At 35.3% G+C, this 25,645-nt stretch overlaps 1 long non-coding RNA gene across 1 annotated transcript; it reads right to left on the bottom strand.

Annotated features, from left to right (window-relative positions):
- Positions 1 to 10,097: 10,097 nt before the first annotated feature.
- On the bottom strand, positions 10,098 to 10,466 carry LOC146929974 (uncharacterized). Its single transcript, XR_015008304.1, has 2 exons — positions 10,328 to 10,466; positions 10,098 to 10,192 (listed from the first exon to the last, which is right to left on the bottom strand). It is a non-coding gene; the product is annotated as an uncharacterized LOC146929974 (long non-coding RNA).
- Between the last annotated feature and the right edge of the window lie 15,179 nt (positions 10,467 to 25,645).

Genomic DNA, 25,645 nt, shown 5'->3' with positions numbered 1-25,645 from the left:
ATCGTACCACGATGGCACAATCGTACCACGATGGCTTCATTAGACCCTAATTTACTTCAAAGCCCTTCTTGAAATCGTATCACGATTGGATGGATCGTATTGCGATCCAGCTCCTTCAAAAACATGCTCTCTGACTTCAAGAAATCGTATTGCGATGGTGAAAATCGCAATACGATTGGCAGCTTCCAGTTCTTCAAATTTTGTTGCTTTTAACATCTCCTGGATACTTTATATTATTAGAACTCTATCAAAATGTCAAAATAAGTCCTAAAAATTACGTAATGACAGCATGTCATCACAACCCCAAACTTAAACCATTCCTTGTCCTCAAGGAATTTATTTGCAACATTGACAGTCGACAGTAAAATAACAAATACCTGATCAAGTAATACTACCAAAAAGTTCAACACCTTACTAGCTAAAGATGAGCTAGTTTGACTTGTTCGCATCCACCAATTCACATCTCCACGCAACAATTTTAATAGGGTTCACAGTCGACATGCAATCTACATATTACCATACGCTTGAAAAGTTTCTAAACGTCAATCAAAATCAATGTCAATGCACACTTTGAGGTCTTTAAGGGTTATAACGGGGCTTAGGTGAAGGTGGGATAATATTTGGATAAGTAGGCTACACAAAATTTGAGTTAGGCATTCATACGGAAGTTAAAGCACATCATTCAATCCTTCATTCATTCACCTTATGAAACAACAATCAATGCAAAGGTACTAGAGAATATTTTTAACATTAGGGACAATCGAGTTTGATTTTGCTCGGATTTTCAATGTTTTGTCCCTTTTTCATCATTCAATTTCATTTTTTTTGATACACCATTTTTGTGTGTATTTTTCATGATAAAGTTCATTCTTTGTTCTCTTATTCTCTAGTACCCCCACCCCAAACTTAATTGGTTGCAAATTCCAATAGCAACCCCAAACTTAATCTTTAGCAACATTCTACAATGCCTAACTCAAAAAAAAAACAATGAGGGACAAGTCCTAAAAGTCTCTAAGCTTGTAATGTAGTTTGTCACCGAACAAAAAGTTCTAATCCTACCGGCTCAAATTGGCTAAGAAATGGATAATATATAACAATTAAAATCAGGGTAGGCTTCAAAAGGCTCACAGGACAAAGCACTTTTGCCTCAGTGTGCTAATGACAAAGATCAATCAACAATAGAGAAAAGTCGCAAGTTCTAGAAATGTAGATGCATGGAATATTCTAATATATGTAAATTGAAAAACAAAATTTGGCAATGAACCTTATGGCTGAGATTTCTGGGAGTTGTGACTACCTATCTTTACTGCCGTACACTTCGCCTTTGAAATACCAAGTCACTCTTCCTTTTGAACTTTTGGAATATCACTTTGATCAAACATTTGTTACTAAACTGTAAAGAGTCAACTAACAAACAAATTCGTCAATAATAAACAAGTGCAAATTTATCACGAAAGGGGAAATAAGTTGTTTACGGACTTTTGACATTGAAGGCAAAATAAAAACAGAATGAAACGAAAACAAAGTAAATCTAGTGGGTTGCCTCCCACTCAGCGCTTCTTTATCGTCACTAGCTTGACTGCTAAGGATCCTTAGAGGTCCTTCAGAATGAGTCCCACCCTTTCTTTTGGTAGGTCGCCACCTAGGCATGGTTTAACTCTTTGTCCATTCACTTTGAAACTTCGATCTCCTTAAGGTGTCACTAGTTCAACAGCTCCATATGGTGACACACTTTTGACCAAGAATGGTCCAGACCATTTTGACTTGAGCTTCCCAGGAAACAGCATCAACCTGGAATTATATAACAAAACTAGTTGTCCACGGTTAATATCCTTAGACACTAAGTTTTTGTCATGATACCTTTTTGTCCTGGCTTTATAGATGAGCGCATTTTCATACGCTCTAAGCCTCATCTCCTCAAGTTCATTAAGTTTCAAAAGTCTTTTCTTACCAGCGGCTACTTGATCAAAATTTAAGGCCTTAATGGCCCAATAAGCTTTATGTTCTAGCTCGACTGGAAGATGACATGCCTTCCCATAGACTAACTGATAGGGTGAAAACCCAAGATGGGTCTTAAAGGCTGTCCTATATGCCCACAGTGCGTCATCTAATTTCCTGGACCAATCTTTCCTATTTGACGCAACTGTCTTCTCTAGAATCTGTTTCAGCTGTCGGTTTGAAACCTCTACTTGACCACTAGTTTGTGGGTGATAGGGAGTTGCAACTTTGTGCTTAATGTTATACCTTTTTAGCACATTTTCAAGAAAATTATTGCAAAAATGTTTCCCCCCATCACTGATCAATACTCTAGGGGTTCCAAACCTAGTGAAAATATTCTTTTGAAGGAAGTTGACAACAGTTTTTGCATCATTAGCAACACAAGGTATCGCTTCAACCCACTTTGTTACATAATCAACACAAACTAGAATATGGAGATAAGAGCAAGAGGAAGGGAATGGTCCCATAAAATCAATATCCCAACAATCAAATGGTTCAACTTCAATGATTCCTTTTAGGGGCATTTCATTCCTCTTTGATATGTTACCTGTCCTTTGTCACATCTTGTGACAAAGGCGTGGCAATCCTTGAAAAGGGTGGGCCACCAGAATCCACTTTGCAAAACTTTTGCAGCTGTTCTTTCTCCACTAAGGTGGCCTCCATAAGCTGAGCTATGGCAGTGCCACATGATACTATGTGCTTCCTCACCTGCAACACAACGTCTAATCAAACTGTCAGTACCTACCTTAAACAGATAAGGATCATCCCACAAGTAATTGTTCGCATCTTTGAAGAACTTTTTCCTCTGAGGATAGGTCATATCATCAGGAACTATGTTACCGGCCTTAAAGTTTGCCATGTCAGCAAACCAGGGCCTTTCTCCAATAGCAAACAACTGTTCATCGGGGAACTCGGCCTTGATGACCTTCTCCTTCTTTGTCACCTCATCATTCTCCAGCCTTGAGAGGTGATCAGCTACCACGTTCTCGACTCCCTTCTTGTCACGAATCTCAAGATCAAATTCTTGCAATAATAGGATCCGCCTCAACAGTCGAGGCTTTGAATCCCCTTTAGTCAAGAGATATTTAAGAGTTGCATGATCTGTAAAAACAATGACTTTGGAGCCTATTAGATAAGAACAAAATTTTTCCAATGCAAAGATTACAGCAAGCAATTCCTTTTCAGTTGTGGAATAGTTAACTTGATTTTCATTTAAAACTTTGCTTGCATAGTAAATTGCATGGAAAAATTTGTTCTTGCGTTGGCCTAGGACTACACCAACAACATAATCACTTGCATCACACATAAGTTCAAAAGGTAAATCCCAATCGGGTGCAATGATTATTGGTGCAGTCACCAACTTGTTTTTAATCAAAGAAAAAGCATTTAGACATTCAGAATCAAAATTAAACTCGTTTTCTTTGACCAAGAGGTTACAGAGGGGTTTGGAAATTTTAGAAAAGTCTTTTATGAAACGCCGATAGAAACCGGCATGCCCCAAGAAACTCCTTACTCCTTTAACATTAACAGGTGGGGGAAGTTTCTCTATAACCTCTATCTTAGCTTGGTCCACCTCAATGTCTTTAACACTTATTTTATGCCCCAAAACTATACCTTCAGTTACCATAAAATGACATTTTTCCCAATTCAAAACAAGGTTAGTTTCGGTGCATCTTTTAAGTACAACATTTAAATGGAACAAGCATTGATCAAAAGACTTACCAAAAACAGAAAAGTTGTCCATAAATACCTCAATGTTCTTCTTTATCATATCAGAGAAGATGGAGAGCATACACCTTTGAAAGGTCGCCGGCGCATTACACAGCCCAAAGGGCATCCTTCGATAAGCAAACACACCGAATGGGCAAGTGAAGGCAGTCTTTTCTTGATCTTCTGGAGCCACTGCAATTTGAATGTACCCCGAATACCCATCCAAAAAGCAATAAAAGGCTTGGCCAGCCAATCTCTCAATCATTTGATCCATTAATGGTAATGGGAAGTGGTCCTTTCTTGTTGCGGTATTCAACCTTCGGTAGTCTATACACATTCTCCAACCAGTGACGGTACGGGTGGGTATCAATTCAATTTTTTCATTAGCCACCACCGTCATTCCTCCTTTCTTAGGCACCACATGAACTGGACTTACCCATGAGCTATCTGAGATAGGGTAGATCATACCTGCATCTAGTAATTTCAGCACCTCTTTCTTCACTACTTCCTTCATTGTTGGGTTAAGTCTCCTTTGAGGTTGAACCACTGGTTTGTATTCAGCCTCCATGTGTATTTTGTGCATGCAATAAGCTGGACTAATACCCTTCAAATCAGAAATGTTCCACCCCAAAGCTCCTTGATTGTCTCTTAACACCCTCATTAATTTTTCTTCTTCCAAAGGTGTCAAGGTATTGCTGATGATTACTAGTTTAGAGGCATATTTGGTGAGAAAAACATACTTCAAGTGAGAAGGGAGTTCTTTTAACTCTGGATTTTTCTCTCCTTCTCCACTCAAAATAGGAGCATCCATAGAGTGCTTACCCATTAATTCTTAAATTTTTACCGGTCCCAACTCTTGCTTGCTTGCTTCAAGTTGCTTGACACAATCACTTACTTCAAGATCTTCATCAGCATCACAACTTGCTATAGAATTCATAATTGCACGTTCAAGAGGTTGTGTTGGTTGAGGTTCACAAGAGTCATCTTCAACTATTTCTTCAACAACGTCAATCCGGTAACACTTTGGATTTTCATCCTTGTGCTTCATTGCCTCAAATATATTAAACACGACTTGCTCCTTATGGAATCTCAACATTAGCTCTCCCTTCTCAATATCAATCAAAGCACGACCAGTTGCAAGGAAAGGTCTTCCTAGAATGAGTGGCATTTCTTCATCTTCAGCCATATCCAAAATCACAAAATCTGCTGGAAATACCAAATCATTAACTTTGACAAGCACATCTTCAAGCACACCGAAAGGATAAGAGATTGACCGATCAGCTAAAGTAATGGTCATTCTTGTTGGTTTTGGTTCCCCACACTTAAGCTTCTTCATCATTGAAAGAGGCATCAAGTTGATACTTGCTCCCAAATCACATAAAGCTTTACCAATGTCTACCTGTCCAATGGAACAAGGGATAATAAAAGCATCAGGATCCTTCAGCTTAGGTGGCAACTTCTTTTGGAGAATAGCACTACAATTCTCTGAAAGTGCTATGTTCTCATCATCCTTAGGCTTCCTTCTTTTAGTCAACAAGCCTTTCATGAACTTAGCATACAACGACATTTGATCAAGAGCTTCACCGAAAGGAATATTCACCTGAAGTTGTGAGAAAATTTGCATGAACTTCTTGAATTGACCTTCATCTTTTTCTTTCTTCTTGGCTAAGTGAGGGTATGGAAGCTTCACATATGATGGAATAACTTGTGGTTTATCTCCATCTTTCAAGATTTGACTCTTCGACTTCCTCAAGATTGAATCCTCATCTATTAACTTCTCACTTTTTTCTCCCTCTATTTTTTTCTTCCTTTCATTTTCAACTACTCCATGATCATTTTCTTTTTCAACTACACCCTCATTATTCTTTTCAACTTCACCATCTTCCTCTATCTCCTCTACTACATCATCAGCCTTCTTTGGAGCTTTTGGAACTAAAGGTGTCAAAACCTTTTTGCTCCTCAATTCAATAGCATTACAAGACTCATTCTTAGGGTTTTCTTTAGTGTTACCTGAGAATCCGCCTTTGTTTTGTTCAGCCAGTTGTTTAGCTAATTGCCCAATTGAGTTTCAAGCATCTTCCTTAAAGCTTCATTGTTCTTTCTTTCAGCTTCTTGACTCTTCTTCATCTCTTCAAAGTTGCCTTGAGTCATCTTCATAAAGTTCATCATAGTTTGCTCAAGAGCTGATGGCTTTCTTTGTTGTTGTTGTTGTGGAGGAGCAAGCATCTGAGAGTTCAAAGCGTTGTTATTTGAGTAGCTTAGATTGGGATGTTTGTTGATTCCTGGAGTGTAGTATTGATTTTGCCTTTGATAGCCTCCCATGTAGTTAGCTTCTTCACTAGAACCTTCTGGTACACATTCACCATTGGGATGTTCTTCACCACATAAGTCACACTTGATTGCAGCTACTTATTGTTGCTTGTGAGCCAAAGTGAAGCCTTGAAACTCCTTAGTTAGAGCCTCGATTTGCTTATTCATGGTTGCTTGGTTGGCTAAGATAGCAGTTTGTTCACTCACCCCAAACACTCCTCTTTCTTTCTTCTTAGCTTCAGCACAATACTCATTTCCAGCCATGTTTTCTATTAAAGCTTGGACTTCATGATCAGTTTTGCTCTTGAGACTACCTCCCACGGAAGCATCTAAGAACATCCTAGTGTTTGGTGTTACCCCCTCCGTGAAGATTTGGAGGTATTGTTTCTCGGTGAACTCATGATTAGGGCATCTCTTAAGAAGCAAGTTGAATCACTCCCAAGCATCATATAATGACTCATTCTCCCCTTGCTTGAAGTTAGAGATCTCCATCTTCTTTTCCCAATATTTAGACATAGGGAAATATTTCTCTAAGAACTTCAGCTCTAACTCTTCCCATGTTTGGACAGTCCCGTTTGGTATTGTTAGCAACCAATATTTTGCTCTTTCCGTCAAGGTGAAAGGAAATAGCCTTAGTTTCTTTTGTGCTTCAGTAACGGTGGCTGGTTGCACACAAAACTCGCAAGTTTTAGCAAAACGGCTCAAGTGTTCATGTGGACTCATAGCTTCAGTCCCATCGAATTGTTTGTCCCTCAAATTGTTGAGAACAGTGGCCTTGATGTCAAAAGCAACAGGGTTAGCTGGTTGAAAAGTGTGGGTCAGTTGACCACGATGAGTTCTTAACCCGTAGTCTCCTAGCTTAGGTCTCGGTGGTACTTGGTCTCCCATGATAGCAGATTTAGGAGAAGCAGATGTTTCAGATTCAAGAGAGATTTGCTCCGGTATTTGTTCTCGAACACCCGGTGGAACAGAATGAGACAACCTTTGCAACCGGGCAGCTTTCCGGAGTGCTCTAGCAGTCCTTTCAATTTCTGGATTGAATTCGAGATCGTCGGAGCTCGCCTTACCTCGCATAAACAGCAAAATACCTTAGTAGCAATGCACAATACAAAGTAATCAAATGAATACTGAAACAGAAAATTTAAAAAATAAAAACAGAAAATTAAATTGCAGAAATCCTAAATTATAACGTAATTGCCTTGTTGAAATAATTCAACAGTCCCCGGCAACGACGCCAAAAACTTGATAGACGTTTGGCAAGTGCACCAAATACTATCAAAGTAGTAAAAATATCGATCCCACGAGGACTGTTTTTAACTTCAATAATTCAATTGCGTTATAGAAATAGGATGTGTAAAGTTTATTTTGGTTTGCCACTAGGCAGTAGATTTGGTTTGATTTTATGAAATCAAATAAAAGAAAATAGATTTGATTAAGAAAATATGGAGAGTGATGAGATCAGGTCTGTCGAATCCTCTATGTTTCCCCTAATTGGTTACTGCACCTATTATTACTAATGATTCTCTAGTTTCACGATAGTTAACAAATTAGACCTAATCAATCTCTTGAGTTAGGACCCTCTTCTTAAACTACAGCCCCTAATTTCTTAGGTGGTCTAATAATCCTTGAAGGTTTTATGAACGTTAACCTAATATCACTAACAAACGATTATCCATTCCTAGACTAACCATGTTTATTAGAACAATTCAATTAGGTCTAAGTCGAAAGCTATGGTCAGTAGTCATTCGTTCTCACAAAATCATGTTTATATTTGATCAGGATATAAAAAGCATTAAGAACAATTGAATTGAATAAAGACTAGAAATTCATTAATAACTAATAGAGTTTCACAGCAACATATGATCAATTAGGGTTACATAGATTCATCTCTGACCTAATCTCTAAGAGATTTTGCTACTCATAATTGAGTTTACAAATAGCATAATCAATGAAAGAATTAAAACATACATAAACTGGGTTAGAGATGATGAAATCCTCTCCGCTGCAGCCTTCTGGGTGTTAAAATCGCACTTTCGCTCTCCAAAATCGTAATCCCCTTTGTTTGAGACTGACTTCAGCTTAAATAGGCAAATCTGGATCGCCCAAAATCGTACCATGATGGCACAATCGTACCACGATGGCTTCATTAAACCCTAATTTACTTCAAAGCCCTTCTTGAAATCGTATCACGATTGGATGGATCGTATTGCGATCCAGCTCCTTCAAAAACATGCTCTCTAACTTCAAGAAATCGTATTGCGATGGTGAAAATCGCAATACGATTGACAGCTTCCAGTTCTTCAAATTTTGTTGCTTTTAACATCTCCTGGATACTTTATATTGCTTAGAACTCTATCAAAATGTCAAAATAAGTAACGCGAATTGTTTTGACGAAACAACAATCCATATGGATACGATACTCTACTTATCACTTTATTACTTGGTAACGATTTGGTACACTTGCCTAATTCGTACATCAATATACATTCCTAAGGATGGGGCATTCTCTATGGTGTTGCTTACATCATCTCAAGTAATAGACAAGTGTCTCATTAACACAAAATCTTATTCTCGTGACAATTCATGTTAGCTTTACACATTAAGTCCAAATAGCCATTTTCGCATCCCAAAAAGTATTAGGTTATTTTCATGCTTCAAACCTTGTGTCTAGCTTTATATTTCTAACAGTCCTTCGTTCTTTTATCGAAAGGCCGTCTAAGATTTTGATAAAGTACATAAAGTTATATTAAATGAATGAATTTCCCTAAAAAAAAATATAGATCATGGAAAGTTTTTATAAGACTACTTTCCTACCATGATTCGAAGACTAGGAAAACAACTCACTCTTAGAGCCATGATTAATTCAACTTCACTTAACAGCTGGCATCCTTATTCTGATCGATCAAGCCATGTTAGTGTGGAAACCCAAACGATTAAAAATTTGGCAAATGTTAACTTGTGCCCTCAAGGGCACATGTTAAGGAATTCATTATAAAAATATACGCATCAAAAGTTGTGTAGTCAACTTCTAAAAAGTTAAAATATCATCTTTTCCAATTCAAAGTTGCTTTTTTTGGGTTCCTTAACATGTGCCCTTAGGGCACAAGTTAACATGACCCTAAAAAATTTCTTCAAAAGTTTATGTTTATACAAGTTCTTAAGATTATTGAAGTATTTTACAAAATCTTGTTTGAGGGCGTAAAAGTTACAAATAAACTTCACAAGGCAACTGAAACTCATTGTATTCTTATGATATTTGAAAAGAAAGAATGTATCTCAATGGGTTTTGCAATTGTCAGAGAGGAAACAAGGCTTTATTCAAAAGATAAAGAATATTTATTTTCAAAAGATAAAGAATATTATTAATTACTGGATCGATTTTTTTTTTTAAGGAGAATTTAGTACCACTTGTTCTTATTGTTATACTTTTTCTATAAAATTCGTTTCACTGCTCAATTTATTTTTCAAACTACGTCAATTTTGAGACTTTATATTATCTAATACGCACAAATAAATTACTCTTGCATTATGTATAAATAAAAAATATATGTCATAACCATGAAATTTTAAATAACTTTTTTAATGTCTACTAAAATATGGTATGGATTTTTAAATTATGATACCAAATATTTTGAAGTTTCAATTGGTTCATATATATGGTGCAACCTGCTCAAACTTCCATTGATTTTGGAGAGAGCATGCATAGCATGTTGGGAATCGTGCCCGTGAACAGTAAAACAAATGAAAAAAGATAATTTTGAGGATAATATTTTTAATAAGTACTACGGATATCTAGCAGAAAATAAAAAGAGAGGAGTAATAATTTGACTAAGACATATAGCCTCTTTATTTTTTACATAACCATAAATCAGAAAAGTTTATTCTTGCAGTATTTTTCACCACTCTTCTGTCTCTTCATACCTCAATTATTAGAAACGAGGTAGTCTTGCACTTAGGGCACTTTGGATTCTCTTCTGATGAGATAACATACAAGAAGCAACCTGGACAGCCTATGAGAGTCATGGCCTCATTTATTATTGGCCTCTTTGTTTCCTTAGGAGTAGTTTCTTCAGTTGGTAGGAAAAGTGAAATCTCAGTTGTCAAATCTGATGTATAAGATAGTGAAGATGATGAGGAAGAGCTTCTCAAATCCATGGATGATGGATCTATCAACCTGATAAAGAAAAAATATAAACAAATGTTACTTTAAACACTGCATAAAGAAAATCATAAAGTTGTATGCTTGATAATTGATATAACAGTACTTGGAATGAATATAAATAAAACACTTGAAAAGAGAAATATTCACATTATGCATACTTTCTTTAAGTTCTGTAAAATGCGTGAATTTTGATTTTGACTATAAACTAAAACATGCAATATGTCTCAATACAAGGTCCAATTTATAACCATAAACTAAAACATGCAATATGTCTCAATTGAGGAAAGGTTGTTTTTTTTAGAGAAATGCTAGCAAGTGCCCTTGGGACACTCTTTAAAGATTTTACTCCCTCCGTCTCACAATAATTGTCTCTTTACCATTTTTTTTTTCTCAAAATAATTGTCACTTTAGAATACCAATGCAGCATTTATTATTTTTTTCCATTATTATACCCTTATTTATTGAATTTCATCCAACTTAATTACTCCACTAACTACAATTAATAAGGGTGTTTTAGTAAATGATACTAATTTTACCATCAAAATCAAAACAATTAATCATTTCCTTAATAATTGTGCATAAACCTTAAACGACTATTATTTAGAGACGGAGAGAGTAGATAGTAAGTCTTTATGGGAATTTGTGCATACAATGCATCGGAGATTGAAGTATTAGACTTTTTCAATAAATAATTTCTTAATTTAGAATCCTTAAAGAATGTTCTTAAAACACTCGCTAGCAAGACTATTTTTGTTAACATTAAAGTTTTTTGGAAAAATTTATTTGAAGTTAGGATCCTCTCTATTTCTTTCATTTATATAGAGATAAAGACAAATCAACTTTAAAAAACGATATAAATAATTAATAGTGGTGGAATTCATTTAATAGTAGGACTTATTATCTCTCACCAAATGATATTCTCTATTTATTTTAACCAAACGAAGAAAATTCTAACTTGTTTTTTTTATTATGAGGACAGAATAGTAAACCTCTTTCTGATCTCAATAAATTTTAAATTTAATGTAAAGATGCCGTACAACAGACTAACCATACAATAACTGATCAGAAAATGAAATAACCACTCGTTTTTCTGCCTATTTTTTACTTTTAAGATGCTCTTTCCTTTTCTTTTATTTCTTGCTTTCTTCCAACTCCTTTTTTTTTTTTTTTTTTTTTATAATAGTAAGTCCTTTGTTATGTCTCACGGTCTTGACACACATCAATCATTTTTTTTAGGGGACAAATCAATCATTTTAGTTAACAACTTTCTCTGAGATTAATGTCGGTACTTATTAACGGTAGTGCCTCAATTCAACAATTAGTCCAGTTCAAAATTCGATTACAGTTTGATACGAACATTGTTAAAGTTTAAATCGATTCGTTTCAAGTTTATGAACATCTCCATTCAAATTATTAGGTTCAACTCGTTAGATTTTGTTTGAACAAAAGACAAATCGTTTTAAAACCAAATCAACAAATTTAGTTCTTTGATAATTTTTAAAAAAATACAAAGATTGAACAAAATAGAAAGTTTGTGGTTCAGTCGTCATATGGCTATTTCTGTTTAAGTGAGACTTAAATCATTATTTTAAAAAGGATAATGAAAACTAAGACAATTAAAATACTTCAAATCGCCTTTTTGTGACTCTTGAAATCGCTTTTTCATATTTATTTTCGATTTCAAGGTGAATCCATTCAAAATTCGGTTTTATTTTATTTTTTTTAGAAAATTCAAAACAAATATTAAACTTGGTTTCAAAAGCCTCAAAAAGGTGAAATCGCTTTTTCATATTTATTTTCGATTTCAAGGTGAATCCATTCAAAATTCGGTTTTATTTTATTTTTTTTAGAAAATTCAAAACAAATATTAAACTTGGTTTCAAAAGCCTCAAAAAGGCTGTTATATGTATTTTAATATTTAAAATAGTGTTCGTAAAAAAAGAATGTTTTTTTAGTTTATTTTTTAAGAAAAATGGACCGTAGATGACTGAATCATAGAAATAATATGGAAAACTAATGAGATAGTTAACCACAAACATCCGAAAACAAAAATATAAAACCACACCAAAATTGATACAGGTAACATAAACAATAAACCAGTAAAATTCTACAAGTAGAAAGAAAGTTGATCAACATCATGAAAAGATTGTCATGCCAACTAAAACAATGAAGCATGTCCACTCCACTATAAGTTTAGGCTCAACAGCAATCTTTACAAGTGAACGACCACGAAAATATTAAGACATTTTGAAAAACGTGTTTGTCCGTAATAATATAAGAGTATCTACAAATTTCAAAATACATTTATATCTCCTTTTTTAAATATATTCTTTATTAGGTCTTGCTAACAAGTGTTTTAATGACATTGTTTAATGAACTCATAAAAAGAAACTTTGTGTTGAAAATATAACTCAAACACCCGGGGTGAGGTTTCCGAGATTGTTTTTGGTCTCAGAGCAGCAATCGGAGGTGGTTGGGTCTATGGGGGTTTTGAGGAGTGGGAGTGGGAGTTGAGGTCTGTTTTTTTGAGTGCGAGCAGGTGTTGATGGTTATCCTTGAGGGAGCCGTTCTTGTAGAGGGTGACGATTCTTGGGCGTGGCGCCATTCCTTGGATGGGAATTACTCTGCATGTTCGGCCTATGGGGTGTTGTCAGGGGCGGACTTGGTTTCAGGTGAGAGATCGACTTCAGTGGTTAACTCTGTAAAACTGGTGTGGAATAGTTGGCCCCCGTCGAAAGTTCAAGTCTTCTCCTGGCAGCTTATTTTGGATAGGTTCCCGTCGCATCACAATCTTTTAAAGCGGAGGGTTTTAATGGACCTTACAAGTGCTCATTGTCAATTCTATCGGAGTAGTGTCGAATTTGTGGATCATCTTTTTGTTACTTGTGGGGAGGTGTCTACGGTTTGGTACTTGGTGTGTGAGGCTAGGGTTTGAGTGCGTTTTGCCTGGGAATCTGGTCAGATTGTTTCAAATGTTCGTAGCTTTAGGGTGTGATAGAAAGACTAGGCTATGGTGTATTTTGGTCTGGTATGCAGTTATGCGGGCTATCTGGAAAGCTCGGAACGATCTTATTTTTTCTGGTAGGATTCCCGAGCTCGAGCAATTGGTGGATAAGATTTTTTTTAATATGAATATAAAAAGTTAAGTGGTCATACAAGTATGGATTTAAAGTCATTAAGAATATCTTGTCATTAAGAATACTCCCTCTAGTCACATTTATAAACAACTTTTGTTTTCCAGATTCATTAAATAAATAAGAGAAATGTTAACCGGCGCCCCCGAGCACTGATTAAAGATACTAAAAAAGGAAATTATATAGTAGTTATTGCATTGAAAATTGAGTAATTAATCCATAAAAAGTTAAAATAGTTTCATTTTTTAATAATAATTTCTTTTTTTGTATCCTTAACCAGTGTCCTAGGGTTAGCAGGACTTAATAAATAATGTATATGGACTATATTATATTTCAAATCTATCAATTCGTTAATAAATATAAATATGATGTTATATATAAGGGAAATGTTAACTTGTGCCCTTAGGGCACAAGATAAAGAACTTAAAAATAGAATCAAATAATAAATATTGTATTTAAAAGATAAATTTTTAAGGTTATGAGTGCACAATTTTCAAATTTAAATTTTTACATTTAATTTTTTATCTTACGTCTTTAGAACACAAGTTAACAAGACCCTACTTATAAATGTGACTCGAGAGAGTATGGTGGGGAAGAAATGGCATCGACAAAACTGTAAAGTTCATAAAAAGGAACAATTATTAATAATGGAGTACATAACTATAAAGACTGACAACATTAAACTTCATTTCCACGTTCGATGATCAGAGTATTCAATGCTATGTCTCAGTTACTCAATATTGCATTCAAGATAAGTTGAAGCTGGAGAGCAAAATGTCAAAAACTATTGCATTATTCAATAACTTTGTTACGGGATACTTTTATAAATAAATCTCACGTTGGATTGACATTTTGAATAATACTCGTAGAAATAGAGTAATCTTCTTAAAAAAAAAAATAGAGTAATCTTTAAGTACTTAGGTGGTAAAAAACCATCAAAATATTTAATTTGTTGAGACATATATTCAAATTTTTAATTCTTCATTTCTCTTCACTTTGTATGAGAGTTTCGTCACTAACTAGCTTGCTCTTTGAATCCAATAAAAGAGAGATTAAAGATCATCAATGTAACTCATTTACATAAATCTGAAATAATTTGATGTGTTACTGAAATACGTCAAGATTTACACCATCTAATAAGAAAAATATAACGTTTATTTTAAAATACTTTATCCAAAAAAAAAAAAACTTAAAAAATATATGATCAAATGACATTGTCTTTTCATAAAAAACTTTAGACATGGCTAGGGACAGACACATGTTAAGGAGTGTGAGAGTACTTGCCCGCACAAAGTTTTGAGAATTTATTTCTGTGTATGTACTATATGTTTGATGTTTGATATTTTATCCCCAACACCCAATAAAAATTTTCATCCACAACATACAATGATACAACAACACCCACGACAGCATTTATTATAAATAAACAATTGTAAGATTATTAAAGTACATATGTCATGTTTATATTTACTAATAACATTAATTGCTTTCAAAGAAATCTCATGTAAGCATGGATTAATTTTTTTTTTTTTGACAAAATCATGGATTAATTTTTATAATGTCTTTGATACACATTGGACAAAGAAAAGGTTAATTTGATTATATAAGATTTTTTTTTTTACCATATAAGAAAATGGTTAATCTTGCAAAAAAAGTCATATACCTTATCCACTTACTACCACCTTCGATTTATCCCTGTGAGAGTTTGTTATCAATCGTTTAATGGAATTTTATCAATATCGTTGGATCATAGTAGCATGTTTTGGGGTATTCTCCAGCAATCTGGATCGGATAGTATGACATGTGGTTATTTCCAACATTTTTTTTGCCCTAGTTCTTCTACTACAGCGTCATCTTCCTTGATATTGATCCTCGTGAGCTTAGCTTAACTGGTAAAGACAATGCATTATATATGTAAGGTCTGAGGTTCAAATCCCAGCTACCACAAAAAAAAATCCCAGCTACCACAAAAAAATATATATGTAAGGTCTGAGGTTCAAATCCCAGCTACCACAAAAAAAAAAAAAAAAATCTTCCTTGATATTGGTAGTTCTACTTCATATCAGGTATGTGCGTGGTTCGGGTTGGTAAGGGTAAGGGCATATTTGGCTTTTCGTATATTAGTGCCTTGTTTGGCATGTATCTTGGTACTGTACTGCAAGTATTTGGTTATTGAGCGCAAAAATAAGTTCATTGTTTGCAACAATATAATTATTTGTTCTTTAAATAAGATTTAAGATTATTTGCAAAAATAAATTTATTTGACTAATACATAATAAATGAAATCCCCAAAAAGGTGAGGAGAGAGATGACCCTTCTATGAGCATTGTGCTCTATAGGCATCAACCATTCCACAATATGGTGCTTATTTATATCGGTGTTAAATAGGTGAAGCACCCACTATTATGAAGGATCTATTAGTCATATACAAACTATATTCATTACTTGCACTAAAAGAAATTTGGTCTTGAAAATACAAGTCAACCATATGTAAAATTCATAACTACATAATTTTCAATGTAAAATATTACTTTTAGATCCTTAAACAATAGTCTTTGTTAGCATTTTTTTAATATGATATAAAAAGTCAAGTGGTCTTACAAGTATGGATTTAAAAAGTCAGTAATAAGGGTTTAGATATGTTTATCCTATGTAATATTAGCGGTTTATGGTTTATTTCTCTGTAAAAAAAAAAATTGTTTAGATTGCAACCCTGTAATTTCAAGATTTTTTGGTTTTGGACCTTCATAACATCAAATTTACAAATTTATGGTACTTTCGCCTCCGGTAATTTGAATAAATATCGGTTTACCTCCCTATCATATCATTGATTTTATACGGTCGAAGTTCATGAAGATCCAAACCAAAAATCGTCAAATTACGAAGTTATAATCTATACAAATTTGTGTACCGAAGTAAACCGAAAACTGCTAATATTAACATATGTTACCCCATTGAGAATATGTTGTCATTAAGAATACGTTGGTAAAGAAATGGCCACAAAACCGTAAAGATTTCATAAAAAGGAACAATTAATAATGGAGTACATAACCATAAAGGCTCTGACAACATTAAACTTCATTTCCACGTTTAAGTATTCAATGCTATGTCTCAGTTACTCAATATTGCATTCAAGATAGTCGAAGCTGGAGAGCGAAATGTCTAAGGTTTTGAGGGGTGAAAAATATGAGGGAAAATGGAGAAATCTTTTAAAAAATTTAAAAGAGTAGTTTTTTAGAGAATGATAAATTAATGCATATGATTACTATATTTTTATTTTTTAAAATAAGATAACAACATAGATTAAATTTGAAGAACTCATATAAACCCTCCAAAAAAAACTCCAAAACCCTCCTCCAATACAATTTTTTAGTTCCTTCAAATGATGAGGGTTTAGTATTATGAAGAAAAGTTAACCCCCAAAGCCCTCCCCTCCCATTTTCCTCTATTTCTTCCACTTGCTCATTCCTTTTTTCCCAAGCCTTCCCCTCCCTTCCTCTCCAAACTCGCAAACAAAGCCTAAAGATCTCATACAACAATCGGTAAAATTAGGCATTCTTATAGTATTTCGAAATAAACAATTAGCATTCTTATATGTATCATATATATCTTGCTAAAATTAGAAAAATTATGGCCTTGATTATTTTTCTAAAATTGGTGTTAGTGATCAATATCATAATTTGAATCCCCTAAAAAAAAAAATCATAATTTGAAGTTCGGGTGTTGAGTAGACTTAGCTTAGATCTTTTTTCTCCTTTCCTTTCTATTTCTTTAGAATAATATATTTGAGCCCTTATAGGTAGACCACCATAGATGGCAATACCCCTTGTATCACCCTTGTGTGGCAATATCATTAATAATAATAAAAAAAATCAGTCAATTCCATGTCACACAGAAAAATTAAAAATGACAACAACAACAAAAATCAAAATTTTAGCCGTACCACTCTCTTTCAATTCATTCAGCCGCTACTCTCTCACTCTCTCACCCTAGTTCCATTTTCTTAATTCCGCAACACCCTTGTCGCGCGCCGCCGTCTCCGTCTCCATCTCCGATGATCTCTTTTCGATGTTCTTTTTTCAACTCAGGTATTTTCTTCCATATTCCTATTGCTTGTTACATTTTGTGATTTATGTAAGGTCTTCACTTTTTGGGTGATCTAATGTTCTTTGTTCCTAACTGAGATGTAACTAAACCCTCCATTGTTGGGGATGAGTAACCCTAGATGAACATGATTGTTATGACCTAATTTTAATTATCGTTGAAATTCATTGAATTGTTTTTCTTATCTCTGTTCTTAATGCTTTTATTGCTTGGCCGCCTTTAAATTGATTTACGGTTTATATTGTGATACGGAAGTGGAATTTATAAACGCTTAAGATAAGAAATCCTTGCCTTTGTAATCTAGGAATAGATACAAACCCTTGGAACCATTCGAGAATCCTTGTTCGTTCATGCTTAATCCTAATCTTAAAACTCACTAAGGAATTAGGTGTTTATTTTAGAATTAACGTTTCTGTCACTAAGGAATTAGGGCACGAATTTTATAGAGGATTCGGTAGCAATTAGATGAGTCGATTCAATAGCGATAATTAGGTTATTAACATGAAATAGTCATCCAGTAAAACTCATCCCCAACACTTTTCTCTTTATAAGTTTGAACCATATTTACTTTGTTTGAATTTTCATTATTGCGATAAAACAAATCTCGTACCTTTTTGTTCCATTAAGTCCTAAATACAATTCAATAGTATAACGCGATCCTCGAGTTCGACACTCGGTTTTACCGTTTTACTTTACTACTTGCACGATTTCGTACACTTGCGAAAATCGCCATCAATTGGTAATGCTTTAAATCTTCTTAAACGATGTGTTTAATTAGTTTGTTGTTGATTAATTAGTAATATGTAAATATTGATATATATATATATGCATATAAATGTATTTACTTATCTACAGGAGGATATCCTTTGGATTTGCAGTGACATTGTTTGTTGTCTGGTGCTTCATGAAGAAAATAACCTGACAGGTATTGTATTAGATAACGGACTTATTGATCGGTTAAACATACATTTGTCTAAATTAATTGTGATTGATTGTCATGATATTATGTACGTGTTTTCATATTCTAGTACATGCACTAGAGCTCATACTGATATATAAATATATATAATATGACTTATAATTTAATAAAAATAAATAAATACACAATATGATGACAAGAGTGGTCTATAAACGTATAAAATGTGAAGGTGAGAAAAACACAAGAAGGGGGGTTGAATTGTGTTTTGAAAAATTCTTCGTTTCTCCTAAACAACTGAATACACTGATCAGAAGCTAAGTGAGACAGCTTCTGAAGTGATGATCAGAATCTAAATGCAGCGGAAAAAACAGAGAGAGAGAAGAAGAACGACACAAAGCAATTATACTGGTTCCTTCCACAATCCGGAAGTAGTCCAGTCCCCCTTGCACTTCCAAGGAGATTTCACTAAGAGTAATATCTGATTACAATTGCTCAAGCACACAAGCAAGAGACTTCCTTTGCTCAAGCACACAAGCAAGAGACTTCCTTTGCTCAAGCACACAAGCAAGAGACTTCCTAACTAAACAAAATTACACAGAAAATTGTTTAAGGTTGAACACTTGATATACAATCAGAGGTGCTCACAATACAAATCAGATACAGACTCAATGGACTTAAGAATTTCTAAGATATGACTATAAGACAAAGAAATTCTAAGTGAATGCAGAACAATTTCAGCAGAGGTTTGGTACTTGTAAAAATGTTATGAGTCTTTCGTTCAGCGTTCATGCATTACCAAATCTCTAGGTCTTCACTCCTTTATATAGAGGTGTGAAAGAGACGTTGTGAAATTGCCAGCACACCAAAGAGTCGTTGTTGAAGCTTGATCTTTCACCAATGATCTTTTGCCTGATTTGGTTGTTGTCCTATGAAGAACAAATTTGAAAACCATTCCTTATCCAAAGGAACATCTATGCAGGCGTAACCGTATTCTGGAGCTGTTTTCTTGTCTTGTAGCGTGGACACAAAACAGAGTAGTGGAGAACGTGGTTGTACAATTCGTACAAAGTACAATGTCAACGCTTTCGTCCAAATTGCAAGCACAAGCCTTCAAACACCTTTGAAATGACCGTTGCAAAATTCCACTAATCCTTTGTTTGTGTTTTCGAATCCAATAGACAGCTTTTGCATTGATAATTCTTCAATTCTTGAATCTTTTGCAAATCCAGTTGAGATTCAGCTTCTGGTGAAATAGCTTCTGATGAGGCAGCTTCTGATGATATGACTTCTGCAGCTTCTGATGATGCAGCTTCTGATGATATGACTTCTGGACTTCTTGTCTTCAGGAGCACTATCCTTACTTCAGAAGCGACTTAACTTCAGGAGCGCTTTTTCTCTTCAGTAACAAGTTGCCTTCAGGAGCGTCCAAGCTTCAAATTTTTGTTGTTTCCTTTGCTCTTTATTTGCTCATTCAGAACCAATGATGATGTAACTTTATAATTATGGTCCTATACACTTGAACAAATATTAGCTAGTCCAATTTACAATTTTTAATACCTTGTTATCATCAAAACTCTTTAAGGTTCATTGTTAAACACATTTTGTTCCAACAATCTCCCCCTTTTTGATGATGACAAACAAAAGTATTTAAAATTGATCAATTGTTGTTAATCTAATTAACAAGTTGACTTTGGGGTTCTGAGGTTTGTAAGCTCAGAGTCTGAGGTTTGTAAGCTCAAACTCCCCCTGAGTCTGATAGTCTTTAAGGTGAGGTTTGTAAGCTCCCCCTAAGTTCTATCCAGGTTAATTAAATTCATTTTTCGCACAAAAAAAAAATTATCAGAGCTTTTAAAAAAAATGAATCATTGAAAGAATTAACTTATAGATAAGAAGAATGGTTCAATTAATTTTACTTGAATTTTGATACTTCTTCGTTCGTTCATAGCTTATACCAATAAGGTAAAAAAAATGATAGAAGTTTTTCAAAAATTTCAAATGCCATTAATGGGGCTCAGAGCCTTTAAATACTTGTCACATATACTCCCCCTTTTGTCATTATCAAAAAAAGATAAAAAAAAAACATAAAAGACAAAAAGATTTGAGAAAAACTCAAACAAAAGAGAGTATACAAGAAATTAATTAAATAAAACAGACCAAAATATATGAACATGAATATCCAATTATCAGAAGCAGCTAAGCAGTCAGAAGCAGTAAGCATTCAGAAGCATAAAAATAAAACAAGATGGTTTCAGAAGCAAGGACTAAGAATTTGAAAACAAACAACAAACAAAAATAACACAAAGGTGTGCAACTAAGGGTTGGTTTGTTGTTGTTGTTTCTTCATCTCCTCCATTTCTTCAATTTTCTTTTGCAACAGTTCTTCAAGCTGTTGTTGCCTCTGGAGAAGAGCTTGTTCCCTTTCTCTAGCTTCTTGCTGCTGCTGTGCCATCTGTTTCTTCAGAAGCTTACACAACCTTGCTTCTCTGGTTAAGTAATCCGTTTCTAAGAAGAAAGGCTGGTTTGCCAGGAGCAGTGTAGAACTTCTTACTCTGAGACTCTGATTCAAATGCTCCATTAGCCTTCTGACTGAAGCCTGCTTGACTCTGATGCATTTAGCCTTGATATCTTCAATAAGCTCAGCTGCCCGGTTCTGAAGAGATGCCCATGAGTCTTCATATGCACTTGTGAGATCAATTGTCCTTCTTTGATCCACCAGATTATGCAATTGACTAAGGATTGTCAGAAGCTCAGAATTAATATATCCAGATTCCAGGATGTTTGTGGGTGGTTGTTCAAGGGTTTCAAGATCAGAATCACTGATTTCCAAATCTTGAACAGGGTTAGGAACTGGAATGGTAAAGTGTGTTTGTATGCTTGAAGATGAAGGCTGGTCAGAAGCAATGTGTGTGGTAGAGGTTGAGGCTTGAACATTGACTTGAGAGATGTCAACATCCATAGGAGTTGGTTCTGGGGAGTGTTCAATTTCACTTGGTGGTTGTTGTGGTGAAGTTGATGTTTGAGTGTTGAGTTGGGGGTCAATGGTAGCTATTGGTGATTGTGGGGGTGTTGTGGGTTTATGTGGTTCAGGTGTGTGTTGATGGGGGTTTTCTGAAACAACATTTTCAGAAGCAGCTGCTTCTGGAGTTGTTTCAGAGGCTTTTTCTGAGGTAGATTTGTCTATAGGTAACTCACCTGAGTAGTGGAGAGCAAGATTGTCTAAGACAGAAGTGTCTTCTTCTTGCTCAGTTGCTTGTGGTGAAAGGGGTGAAATGGGGGTAGAGGTGACTGGAATCTGGATTACCTCAACTGCAGGGCCAGCTTCAAAAGTGATCTTTTGTGGACCAGCAGCTTGAGGAACTACTTCTGAAGTTCCATCTTCTGGAGCATCCTCCATCATAATCATCATTTCTTCTTCCTCGTTGTCTTCAGTAGACTTACCAGCAATGGCTCTTACTTCAGCCAATTTCTCTTTGAAGTACCTATCACAATCTTCCATACCCAGAGCCTTGAGCTTTTCATCTCTTTGATGAATGTATTGTGCTTTTAGTTCCTTTTTATCTGATATAAGATCAGAAGCACGTTCATCTGCCATCCTTTTCCTTATTGGAGTCATCTCAACCATAGGACTCACAAGTTGAAGGGGAGCCTTCTTCTTCTTTAGCTTGGGATCAGCCTCTTCTTTCTCTATTTCTTCAAGAGCTTCCTGCAGCTGCTCTTCAGTGATTACTAAATCTGCCTTACCTTTTCTTCTTTTCTGAGGAATAGAAGCAGCACCGACCTTCTGCATCTTTCCTTTATCCTTGATAGAAACAGGTTTAGCTTCAGACTTAGCAACTTTTTGCTTTTCAGATTTAGCAATAGCAGCTTCTGACTCAGTACTAGTTCTGGCCCTCTTTCCTTTAGTAGGAGCAGCATCAGATTCTGAACTAGTTCTGGCCCTCTTCCCTTTAGGTGCATCAGAAACAGCAGCTTCTGACACAGCAACTGCCTTGGCCTTCTTGCCTTTCCCTTTAGCAAGAGCAGCTTCCTCCTGAGAACTTGTATCATCCTCCAAGACGTACTCAGCTACTAATCTAGCTAAGTGTTCAGGATTACTTTCCTTAACTAAGGAAGGAAAGTCCCTGATAATCTCATATTCTTCTTTGGTCATCTCCAACCACTTCTCATCTTTAGGAGCTGTCTTGAAAAAGTGCATTGAATGCAAAGTCTTGCTACTGATAGTCTTTTCTGCAGTAGAAAATTCGAAGCATTTATCAGAAGCATCCCTTGTTCTTCTCAATAAATCCAGCACTCTCCCTTGATAAAAGATCTCAGAGAGCAATCTTCCATAGGGCACTTGTTTCCTTCCTTTGACTGTGCCTTCATTAATAGCCCAGCAGAGATGATCCAATACATATCTTGGGAAGTTTATCTTTTCCAGATTGGTCATGAAATAGATTGCTAGCTTCTGTTGGTTGTTGGGTTGATCAGACCCACCTGCTCTTTGAAAGAAGCAATCGTTACTGAATTTCACCAACATTCTGTTGTGAATCTCCATTTCAGAAGGCTTAGCATCTTTGTTACCACCCAGAAGAGTGTTGTAGTAGTTTTGCAGCAGGACATCATCCTTTTTAACTATTTCTTGAAATCTTCCTTCTGCATCCATTCTACAAGCTTTAGCAATTATCTCCTCTGTGATGATTACGGGAATACCCATCACTTCAGACCTTATCTCAAGGCTACTGAAGGAAGTGGGATTCAACTCAATCTCCTTCTTTCCTTTCTTCGACCCAGCTGGTTTATCTGCTGCCTTCACAGGCTTTCTATTGACGATTTCAGCCCTTAACCAGAAATCTTTGACCAAGTTCACATACGTTGGCCCATTTAGCATGTTGAAGTATCCAGACAGTTTCTGAGTTTCTACATAGCCTTCCATGTCCACTTCGTACTTCTTGAGTGAAGTGAAGTCCACTGGCGATTCTACTTGGACGATTAAGGATTTCCATGGAATATCCATAGTCTTTTCTTTGTCGATGGACCTAGATTCTGATACGCTTTGCTTGTTTGATGTAGATTCTGAAACTTTTGAGCTTGATGATGCCATTTGATGATTGACGAAGATTTGAAGAAGATGAAGATTTTAGGGTTCTAAGGTTGAGAGAATGTGCTTACTTCGCAAGAGGTTTGAGAGCAAATGTGTTTGTTGTGAGTGAGTAGTGTGTGAAGTGTCAAAGTGTTAAAAATAAAACGATTGCAATTCAAAAGAGACAAACAAACATAACATTAATGACAAAATTGGGGGCGCGTGAAAAGTACTTTCAAAGCTATTAAATCATCATTGCCCTTTTAGTTATACACCAACACATACAGGCCACGTAAGAAGTTCACAGAGTAACTACCAAGTTAGTGGGCTAGAAGTTACTTTTTAAAAGGTAACTTCCAACGTTTCCACTAATTCAACTATTCAGAAGCAACAAATCCAGCTTCTGGACTTCAGATGCTGACGTCATCATCAGAAGCGAGTTTTCCTCAGAACCTCAATAAAGAGCTTCTGATGGACTACCGCTTCTGAACTAACTTCAGAACCTAAAACCCTATTCAGGAGCAAGCAAGCATTTAATCAGATACAAAGTGCATGTTCAAATTTTTCTTTATAAAATCAAATCTTTCAACAGTTAAAGGCTTAGTAAATATATCAGCCCATTGATTTTCAGTATCAATGAATTGTATATCTAAAATTCCTTTTTGAACATAATCTCTGATAAAATGGTGTTTGATTTCAATGTGCTTAGCTCTTGAATGCAAAATTGGATTTTTAGACAAACAAATAGCAGCAGTATTATCACAATAAATGGGAATACTGTTAGCAGTTATCTGATAATCTTCCAACTGATGTTTCATCCAAAGTAGTTGTGTACAACAACTTGCAGCTGAAATGTATTCTGCTTCTGCTGTAGACATAGCAATAGTTGTTTGTCTTTTGCTAGCCCAGGATATAAGATTATCACCCAGAAATTGACAGTTGCCACTGGTTGACTTTCTTTCAATCCTATCACCAGCATAATCAGCATCACAGAATCCAATTAGCTTATAATCTAAGGATTTCCTATAAAGGAGTCCAAGATTAGTTGTTCCCTTCAAATACCTGAAGATTCTCTTGACAGCAGTCATATGAGATTCTCTAGGATCTGATTGGAATCTTGCACACAAGCATACACTGAATAAAATATCTGGCCTAGATGCAGTGAGGTATAACAAAGAACCAATCATACCTCTATACAACTTCTGATCTACTTTAGCTCCTTCATCTTCTTTGCTTAAGTTGCACGTAGGGTGCATTGGAGTGTTCATCACTTTACAATCTTCAAGTTTGAACTTCTTCAGAAGCTCCTTTGTGTACTTTGATTGATGAACATAGACTCCATCTTTGCATTGATTGATTTGAATGCCCAGGAAGAACTTCAGCTCTCCCATCATGCTCATTTCAAATTCATCCTGCATTAACTCAGAAAATTCCTTGCAAAGAGATGCATTAGTAGAACCAAATATTATATCATCAACATATATTTGCACAACAAGAATATCTTTATCAAGGGTCCTTCTGAAGAGTGTAGTATCAACCTGTCCTCTTTTAAAATCATTTTTGATTAAGAAATTACTTAGTCTATCATACCAAGCTCTGGGAGCTTGTTTCAAGCCATATAGTGATTTCTTCAGTTTAAAAACATGGTCAGGATATTTAATATCCTCAAATCCAGGAGGTTGTTTGACATACACTTCTTCTTCTATGACACCATTTAGAAATGCACTCTTGACATCCATTTGATATAATATTATGCCATGATTAACTGCATAGGAAAGAAGTAACCTGATTGCTTCCAATCTTGCAACTGGAGAAAAAGTTTCAGTGTAATCAATGCCTTCTTGTTGACTATACCCTTGTGCAACAAGCCTGGCTTTGTTTCTTGTTACTTCACCTTGCTCATTCAGCTTGTTTCTGAATACCCATTTTGTTCCAATAATGTTCTTGTGCTGAGGTTTGGGTACCAGATCCCACACATCATTTCTTTGAAATTGATTCAACTCTTCTTGCATAGCTAGGATCCATCCATCATCTGAAAGTGCTTCATCAACTGTTGTAGGTTCAATCATTGAGATTAGTCCAATCATTGACTCTTCTTGTCTGAAATGTGATCTTGTTCTTCTTGGACTATCTTTGTTTCCAATGATTAGCTCCTCAGGATGTGAAGACTTGTGTTTGAAAGTGTTTCTGGGAGGATCTTCTTGATGTGAGCCATCTTGTGCTTCATCAGAAGCTGTTTCATCTTG

The sequence above is a fragment of the Medicago sativa genome, chromosome 4 (genome assembly GCF_051527215.1).
Source record: "Medicago sativa cultivar Bolivia chromosome 4, Bolivia_mono, whole genome shotgun sequence".
Lineage (NCBI taxonomy): Eukaryota > Viridiplantae > Streptophyta > Magnoliopsida > Fabales > Fabaceae > Medicago > Medicago sativa.
Note: the sequence above shows the minus strand (reverse complement) of the source record. Positions and strands in the feature narration are given on the sequence as shown.